The sequence below is a fragment of the Moschus berezovskii genome, chromosome 14, assembly GCF_049115385.1.
Source record: "Moschus berezovskii isolate FMDL1 chromosome 14, NW_MosBer_1.0, whole genome shotgun sequence".
Lineage (NCBI taxonomy): Eukaryota > Metazoa > Chordata > Mammalia > Artiodactyla > Moschidae > Moschus > Moschus berezovskii.
In genome coordinates, this window is record NC_142473.1 from 53,268,409 (window position 1) to 53,278,736 (window position 10,328).

At 39.4% G+C, this 10,328-nt stretch overlaps 1 pseudogene; it reads left to right on the forward strand.

The window, feature by feature from the left end:
- Nucleotides 1–1,023: 1,023 nt before the first annotated feature.
- Nucleotides 1,024–7,608, forward strand: LOC129553629 (olfactory receptor 52B2-like; annotated as a pseudogene).
- The last annotated feature ends 2,720 nt before the right edge of the window (nucleotides 7,609–10,328 follow it).

Consider the following 10,328-nt stretch of genomic DNA (forward strand, 5'->3'; position numbering starts at 1 on the left):
TCTACCTCTTCTGGCTGCTGAGTTTATATATACAATGGGAGACAGGAGTGTTCCAACTGAATAAATACTTGGTGGAATAAAAGAACTATGAATACTAAGATGCTTTTGAATTGTGGTGTTGGAGAAGACTCTTGAGAGTCCCTTGGACTGCAAGGAGATCCAACCAGTCCATTCTAAACGAGATCAACTCTGGGTATTCATTGGAAGGACTGATGCTAAAGCTGAAACTGCAATACTTTGGCCACCTCATGCGACGAGTTGACTCACTGGAAAAGACTCTGATGCTGGGAAAGGTTGGGGGCGGGAGGAGAAGGGGACGACAGAGAATGAGATGGCTGGATGGCATCACCGACTCTGTGGACATGAGTTTGAGTGAACTCTGGGAGTTGGTGATGGACAGGGAGGCCTGGCGTGCTGTGATTCATGGGGTCGTGGAGAGTCGGACACAACTGAGCGACTGGACTGAACTGAACTGGACTGAACTGAACTTAAAAATAGACAGAATTGGGCAGGTACTAGAGATTATGCTGGTCCTAGAGAATACCTGCTGCCAATTCAGGAGACACAGGAGATACAGGTTCAGTCCTTGGGTTGGGAAGATTCCCTGGAGAAGGGAATGACAACCCACTCCAGTATTCTTGCCTGAGAAATGTCATGGATAGAGGAGACTGGCAGGCTACAGTCCATGAGGTTGCAAAGAATTGGACACAACTGAGCAAGCAGGCATATATGTCAACTATATCGCAAAAAAACTTGAAGGAAAAAACTTTGTCATTATATGTCATTTGAGATCCATACATGAGGGAACACTGCCATCTTGTGCTTGTTAGCAAGAAGGAACCCTTAAAATTTTCAATTATCAAACCAGTACCCCTTCATCACTATGTAAACCAATGGAAATTATTCTGTTCCCTTTCTAAGTGTAGTATTTATGCAAGAATGGTTATTACTCTTCTCTGACTTAGATGACACCTGAAAGGGAAAGTGTTAGTTGTTCTGTCATGTCTGACTTTTTGCTACGCCATGAACAGTAGGACTTCCCAGGCAAGACTACTGGAGTAGGTTGCCATTTCCTTCTCCAGGGGATCGTCCCAACCCAGGGATCCTTTTGTTTAAAATCACTATTAAGATAACATCTCTATAACATCTCTTAACTTTCTCCTCTCAATTTTATACATTCATGTATGATACTTGATAACATCATAGTGCATTAGCATCTCTATATTATTATCATTTGTGTATTAATCATTATACTAGTACTTATCATTCCCATCCTGCTTCCTTATTTGTTTAGTACTAGATATTTCCTGGAGAGCTACTATCTAGTAGCTTTCTACTTTGCAAATTTTGTAAATGAAACACAATTTTATTGTCAATAATGGCAATGTTGATTATCTATTTCCTATGCCTTCTCCACTAAGTTTTAAAACTGCTTTATTGAGATTGATTACATTTTTGCACTCCAAGATTTAGAAGCTCTATACAGTCAGCAAAAACAGGACCTGGAGCTGACTGTGGCTCAGATCATCAGCTACTTATTGCAAAAATCAAGCTTAAATTGAAGAAAGTAGAGAAAATCATTAGGTCATTCAGGTATGACCTATATAAAATCCTTTATGATTATACAGTAGAAGTGATGAGTAGATTTAAAGGATTAGATCTGGTAGACAGAGTGCCTGAAGAACAATGGACAGCAGTTCAAAGTACTGTATAGGAGGCAGTGACCAAAAGCTCATGAAATAAATAGAAATGCAAGAAGGCAAAGTGATTGTCTGAGGAGGCTTTACAAATAGTTGAGAAAAGATAAGTGAAAAGCAGGGAAGAAAGAGAAAGATATACCCAAATGAATGCAGAGTTCCGGAGAATAGAAAGAAAAAAGGCCTTCTTAAGTGAACAATGCAAAGAAATAGAGGAAAACAATAGAATGGGAAACACAAGAGATCTCCTCAAGAAAACTGGGGATATCAAAGGAAAATTTAATGCAAGGATGGACATGATAAAGATCATGGTATCTGGTCCCATCACTTCATGGCAAATAGAAGGGGAAAAAGTGGAAGTTGTACAGATTTTATTTCGGGGGGCTCCAAAATCACTATGGACAGTGACTTTAACTATTATATTGAAAGACACTTGCTCCTTCTATAGCATCACTGACTCAGTGGACATGAATCTGAGAAAACTCCAAGAGACAGTGGAGGACAGAGGAGCCTGGTGACCCTCATGGGATTGCAAAAAGTCAGACACTACTGGACAACAACATTGAGATACCTATGCCACAAAATACATCCATTTTATTTATTTTTTAATTTTTTACTGGAGGCTAATTATTTTACAATATTATATTGGTTGGTTTTGCCATACATTGACATGAATCCGCCCCGGGTATACATGAGTTCCCCCTCCTGAACCCCCTCCCACCTCCCTCCTCCCCTTATCCTCCCTCTGGGTCATCCCCACACACCAGCCCTGAGCAGCCTGTAACATGCATCGACCCTGAACTGGTGAATTGTTTTACATATGATAATATCCATTTTAACTGTATGTTTTGATGCATTTTACTTTATTGAAAGACACTCAACTATTGCTGCTGCTAAGTCACTTCAGTCGTGTCCGACTGTGCGACCCCATAGACGGCAGCCCAGCAGGCTCCTCTGTCCCTCGGATTCTCCAGGCAAGAATACTGGAGTGGGTTGCCATTTCCTTCTCCTTTGTCTTCCCTAATGTCCATTATATCATAATGCATACTTATTTGTTTACAAAAACCCCACACAAGTGAGCTCAAGGGGGCAGTAGCCCTGGAGGCAACACTTCTGGAGAAGAATTTGGCACCATTTTTCCAAAGTCTTCAAAAATATAGACATTTGACCCAGAGCTCACTTCTTAGGAATTTAACTTAAAGAAATAATTAAGAATCTATGCAAATATTCAACTGTTACCACACTAATTTTAAGATATTTCCAACATTCCCAAAATGAACCACTTGTCTATTAGCAGTAACTTTCCATTCTCATCCTCAAGCTTAGGTAACCACTTATCTACTTTCTGACTCTATATATTATCTTTACTGGATATTTCATATAAATAAAAGCATATAATACCTGGTCTTTGGTTTCTAGCTTCTTTTATCTACTGTAATGTATTTGAGCTTCATCCATGTTATGATATATGTTATCAATACTTTGTTCTTTTTTATATCAACAAGAAGCATTTAATTTGGGGAGCAGGCCACATATTATTTATCCATTTAACCAGGTGATGGCCAATTGGGTCACTTTCCCATTGGGACTATTATGAATAATACCAGTAAAATTAGTATTAATTAGTAAAATTAATACACGAGTCCAAGTGAACGTATCTTTTAATTTCTCTTGGTTAGTCCCAGGGACGGGGGAGCCTGGTGGGCTTCCGTCTATGGGGTCACACAGAGTCGGACACGACTGAAGTGACTCAGCAGCAGCAGCAGCAGCTACCTACTGGTGGAATTGTGAACTGTGTGGTCACTCTGTTTAATATTTTTAAAAACTGTCAACATATTTTTCTAAGTTGGCTTCACTCTTCTGTATTCAAAGCAGCAATGAGTATTTCAGTTTTTTCCACAGTTACCAATACTTTTCTGTCTTCATGATTATAGGCATTCTAATGGGTATGAAGTAGTATCTCACTGTGATTTATATTTGTATTTTCCTAATGACCTATGATGTAAAGAGTCTCCATTTGATCATTTGTTATTTTGCATTCTTTGGGAAATTTGGATTAAAGAATTTTAATGCCACTTATTTATAATGATTTTTAAAGATCTGAGTGAAATTTAACAACACTTTAGGAAATTTTTTTAATGTATTAGGTGTATAAATCATGCCATATTTTCTCTTAGCACAGCACAAGATATTCTGAGAAAGGATGGACATGGTTTAAATTTTCATGTCCAAAAGGGCATAAAAATTCATAGTCATGGTAGCAACTCTTCAGCTCTCAGCAGGGAAATAATATATATATTGAATATTACTGTATTCCTATATAGAGCGGTAAGGGGAAAACTGCTTCAGGGATAGCTTCTTATGTCTTTAGAAATAGAAAGTAGAGAAATAAATATCAAATACTGATGAGTTACATAAAAAAGCCAATTCTATAAAGGATATAAATTGTAACAGTTTTAATTAGCCTTGAAGGTTAGTCAGGGAGGGTCTCTCAGATGTATGATTGAACAGACCACCATGTATCATTATGTCTGGCATATGAAAGGAAATTTTAAAGTTGGTGAAAGAAATAAAAGAAATGAGGGAAGTGAAGGAGGAAGTGAGGAAGAAAAGTAGAGTCTGTATATGTAAATGTAGCCCAGCAGACACACTGACAGCAGCCTTAGAGATTCTGAGTAGAGAACCCAGCTAAGAACGCCTGCAATCCTCAAAATAATGGATCTGGGTGAACTTGATATTCAGGATCATCTCAGAAACAAGCACCTCTGAGTTGGTTTGTAGACAAGGCCACATTGTACATAGTCCCAAGGGTCAAGTCTCAGATATTTGCAAGTTGTCCAGATATCTTAGAGAGTCTGAAACTAACCAACTGCCCAGCCAGTTACTTTCTCATAATAGATAAAATGCAGCCTTCAATTGGCCTCACTAACTGGCCTAGCTGACATATTATCTGGCTGCAATGATTAACAAATCCGTGGATTAAAAACATGGCTTGCTAGCATATCAAGGATAATAAGAAAAAAACAAAGTTATATTTTGTTAACAAATTACTATGTATCTGCATACTTTGCTAAATGTTTCACATTTGTCATATTGTAAGTATGGCCTCAGATATGCAGATGACACCACCCTTATGGTAGAAAGTGAAGAGGAACTCAAAAGCCTCTTGATGAAAGTGAAAGAGGAGAGTGAAAAGGTTGGCTTGAAGCTCAACATTCAGAAAACAAAGATCATGGCATCTGGTCCCATCACTTCATGGGAAATAGATGGGGAAACAGTGGAGACAGTGTCAGATTTTATTTTTTTGGGCTCCAGAATCACTGTGGATGCTGATTGCAGCCATGAAATTAAAAGACGCTTACTCCTTGGAAGGAAAGTTATGGCCAACCTGGATAGTATATTGAAAAGCAGAGACATTATTTTGCCAACCAAGGCTATGGTTTTTCCCGTGGTCACGTATGGATGTGAGAGTTGGACTATGAGGAAGGCTGATCGCTGAAGAATTGATGCTTTTGAACTGTGGTGCTGGAGAAGACTCTTGAGAGTCCCTTGGACTGCAAGGAGATCCAACCAGTCCATTCTAGAAGAGATCAATCTTGGGTGTTCATTGGAGGGACTGATGCTAAAGCTGAAACTGCAATACTTTGGCCACCTCATGCGACGAGCTGATTCACTGGAAAAGACTCTGATGCTGGGAAAGGTTGGGGGCAGGAGGAGAAGGGGACGACAGAGAATGAGATGGCTGGATGGCATCACCAACTCTGTGGACATGAGTTTGAGTGAACTCCGAGAGTTGGTGATGTATAGGGAGGCCTGGTGTGCTGTGATTGATGGGGTCGCGGAGAGTCGGACACGACTGAGCGAATGAACTGAACTGAAGACCAACATTTCCATAAGAAAAATGCATTGGTTAACTCAAGATTTGAGAATAGTTAACTTCAGTGAAACCAGGTGTCATTATGGCAACACAGTATTTTAAGAGAAACTTCCTTTTAAATTTGTATAGAGAAGAAAAAATATCGCTAGTTTGTTTCCTCCTGCCGCTTAAGAGAGCTAAAAATGTCTGACACTTGCAGGCTATTTCCTCCATTTGGAGACCCCTGGCCTTCCTGCCTGTTACCCTCTCATTTATAATTTTTTGATATATTAAGAGTAGGAACTGCTACTACTAAAGAAAAGTAGATGAAATTATGTCTTAATCTTTTATTTGTGAATAAAAAATTGAAGTCACTCTATCTACTCTTTGGAAATTTCTTTCAATAATAGGTACTGAATAACAGTGGGCTTTGACTTTTTTCAGTGATCTACTTGCTCTAGTAAGATCATTCAGTATTCTGAGTTTCATTTGTGTTCTATGACTCCATTTCTTGATCCTTGAGAGCTAGTCTTACTTATGATGGTATGGATAACACTACAATTTTTGCACAGCAGTTTAAATGCCATTTAATATGAACAAACCTTACATGCTGCCTTCAATTCTTTATCAGTCTACCAACCACCCCATCTCCTCCCATTAAATCTGTCCACTGAAGAATATACTATCAATTCTCTCCAATCTTCTATTCAGTGTCACCAAGACAAAGGAGAGAGAAAAATTACCTTTTCAATATTTAAGAAAGTATTACAAATTAGAGGGAAATACCATACACACAGAATTGTTAAAGGTTCAAAAGACATGCATAAATTGTATAGCTGTAACAACTGGCATTACAAAAATTCAACTCAACTATTTTTTGAATCACAAATTTTTTGTTCACAGAGAAAAAGATGTTCCATAAAAAGGAACTGGTTTGCCCATGATCATTCATTTTTTTTGAGTACTTTCCTTTCGTCCATTATCATGCCAAAATTATTGGTTCAGATTTGACTAAGTTGAAGGAATAAATGCTCTTTTTTGCTGTTATTTACTCTGGATCTTTTCCTTCTATTTTTCACATAAAAGACTTCTGCCACTTCTCTACAACAACATCAAACTCCCCTCACTGCCTTCTTGCTGACTGGTGTCCCAGGATTAGAAGATTTCCAAATCTGGATTTCCATCCCTTTCAGCTTTGTGTACCTTTTGGCAGTAACAGGCAATGGCCTGCTTATGGCGATGGTGACCTGGGACAGAAGCCTCCATGAACCCACGTATCTCTTCCTGGCCATGCTAGCACTCAATGACATTCTCCTTTGTACTGTCACGGTGCCCAGAATGCTTCTTATCTTTTGGCCGGGCCCTTCCATATCAACATTCCCTGCCTGTCTCACGCAGATGTTTTTCGTTCATGCTGTTTCTCTCTGAATCTGCTGTCCTACTGGCCATGGTTTTTGACCACTATGTGGCTACCTGTGCACCACTCCATTATATTACCCTACTTACAGGCTCTCTCATCAGCAAAGTGGTCCTGGCTCTGCTGGCTCGAAGTGTGGCTGTGGTCACCCCTGGCATCCTACTCATTCTCCGTCTGCACTTCTGCCAGAGCAACATCATTCACCATACTTACTGTGAGAACATGGGCATTGCCAAGTTGGCGTGTAATAGCATTGTCCCTAATAGCATTTATGGGCTCACTGCTGCTCTCCTCACCATAGGACTGGACTTTGTCCTCATCTCCCTGTCCTACTGGTTAATCTTGAGAACAGTCTTCCAACTGCCTTCTAGGGAAGCCAAAGTACTTCCTTTGTAGGAAGTTCTACAAAGGCCTTTGGAACTTGTGGAGTTCATACATGTGTCATCCTGATTTTCTACACTCTGGTCTTCTTTTCCTTCTTCACCCATCGATTTGGACACCATGTACCCAGGCATGTCCCTATCCTCCTGGCAAACCTCTACTTACTGGTACCACCTACCATGAACTCCATTATTTATGGGGTAAAGACAAATGAGATAAGGATGAGAGTGTTAGGACCCTGTTCCCAACCTAAATGATCCAAGTGAGTAATAAAACAACAAGGGACAGGGGAGTCCAGGATTGAGATACAGGTTTAAATGTCAAGTCTAAATCAATTTGGACAGATTTATTCCTGCAACACCTACTTAAAGAATAAAGCTTTAAAAATTTGTATTTCCAAATGTTATCTTCCGATATTGGGTAAAAAGGAAGCTAACAAGGAACTGCTCAAGTACCACTGAGAATTATTTCAACATACTAAGGTAATGTTCCACTGTAGTTGTATCAGTTCAGTTCAATTCAGTCGCTCAGTCGTGTCCGACTCTTAGAGACCCCATGAACCACAGCACGCCAGGCCTCCCTGTCCATCACCAACTCCCAGAGTTCACTCAAACTCATGTCCATCGAGTCGGTGATGCCATCCAGCCACCTCATTCTCCGTCGTCCCCTTCTCCTTCTACCCCCAATCACTCCCAGCATCAGAGTCTTTTCCAGTGAGTCAACTCGTCGCATGAGGTGGCCAAAGTATTGCAGTTTCAGCTTTAGCATCAGTCCTTCCAATGAACACCCAGGATTGATCTCCTCTAGAATGGACTGGTTGGATCTCCTTGCAGTCCAAGGGACTCCCAAGAGTCTTCTCCAGTACCACAGTTCAAAAGCATCAATTCTTCGGCGATCAGCTTTCTTCACAGTCCAACTCTCACATCCATACATGACCACTGGAAAAACCATAGCCTTGACTAGACGGACCTTGGTTGGCAAAGTAATGTCTCTGCTCTTTAATATTCTATCTAGGCTGGTCATAACTTTCCTTCCAAGGAGCAAGCGTCTTTTAATTTCATGGCTGCAAACAGCATCCACAGTGATTTGTATAGGGCACTTAAATATCCTTTTGGTAATAAACCATGCCTCTTCTACTTCAATTTACTATAGACAGGACAATATATAAACTGTATGTACTCAGAAACTAGTTATGATTCCACTCTTACCATAACATCTGCAGGGCCCAAAATATGAAAGAAAGAAAGTGAAAGTGGCTCAGTTGTGTCTGACTCTTTGCAACCCCGTGAACTGTACAGCCCATGGAATTCTCCAGGGATTGAACCCAGGTCTCCTGCATTGCAGGCAGATTCTTTACCAGCTGAGCCACAAGGGAAGATCCCAAAATATATAAATAATTAATAAATATTTATTGAATGGATAATTATCTTAATTAATTAAAAATAAAATCTAATGATTTTATGTAACAACCCCCGATATATCTTTATGTATTATGTATGACCTACAATTAAAACATTCGCTTCCTTTCTTCTCAAAAAACTTTCCTTTAGCGTCCACAAAGTATGACTTCCTTATCTCTTCAGTACCTTAGGGTATTAAAGATTCTTTTTGGTGAAAAACAATAGAAATTACCTTTGGTTAGATAAAGAAATCAAAAAGCTTGATATTTCATGGTAACATTCTGTGGGATGTTATGACAGCCAAGGATAACTGAATTTCTATTTCTCAGGTAGGACTAAAGTCAGGCTGCTATTAGACCTCACCAGCAGGAATGGATAGCTTCTTAATTGAATTTGGGCTTCCCTGGTACCTTAGCTGGTAAAAATCCTCCTGCAATGCAGGGGAACCTGTTTGATTCCTGGGTTGGGAAGATTCCCTGAAGGAGGACATGGCAACCCACTCCAGTATTCTTGCCTGGATAATCCCCATGGACAGAGGAGCAAAGAGGGCTACAGTCCATGGGGTTGCAAGGAGTCAGACACGACTGAGCAACTAAGCACACACACCTGGTCTTAGTTTCAATGACTGTGGGATAATACATATGATTTCTGTATATAGGATCAATTGCTAAACCTGGATCAAACTGTTGTATTTCTTATTATGATTTAATGGGGATGAAATTATGTCAGGGTAATTCTGGAAAAAGGGAAGTATGATAAGTGGTCTGGATTCTGTTCACTGGATTCGTCATGTTTATATTAGCACATGCAATCGTTCTAGTTTAGCTCTTCCTATACTAAACATTCTATTGCATTCCATAGTACTAGGACAAACTTTATCATCTATGAACTCTCATAACATATTTACTGCAATGTAATTCCTTATCTCCACTAGGAAATATTCACCTCTTGATTTATAAAGGAGCTAAAATACTTCTCTGGCATCAAACAGTAAAGAAGTGCATCATGAACATAATAGAAACATGAACATGGTCAAGTGGTTGAAGTAATTTGACTGTCTTGAAAATATTTATATTGTTATAATTCTTTTTATAAATACATATGGTTGTTTATAGAGGCTGTTTGTAAATTGTCTGTATAATCATGTATTATCCATATTGTAGGGTTTTTTTTAAGGAAATTATGTTTTAATAGTTATTCAATTGAATGATTAAATGACTAAGTGTGCTAATGAAATATTTTGCAGCAATATTTTATATAGATGAAAATGCTAAACACTTAGATGGTGAAATGGATACTGACCTCTTCTGCTCTGATTTTTTGCTTGCTATCATGTTTTGCCACAAAGAGTTTTCTGCAGCATGTTGTTGTTCAGTCGTTCAGTCATGTCTGATTCTTTGCAACTCCACGGACTGCAGTATGCCAGGCTTCCCTGTCCTTCACCACCTCTGGAGTTTGCTCAATCTCATGTCCATTGAGTCAGTGATGCCATCCAACCATCTCATCCTCTGCTGTCCCCTTCTCCTCCTGCCCTCAATCTTTCCCAGCATCAGGGTCTTTTCCAATGAGTCAGCTCT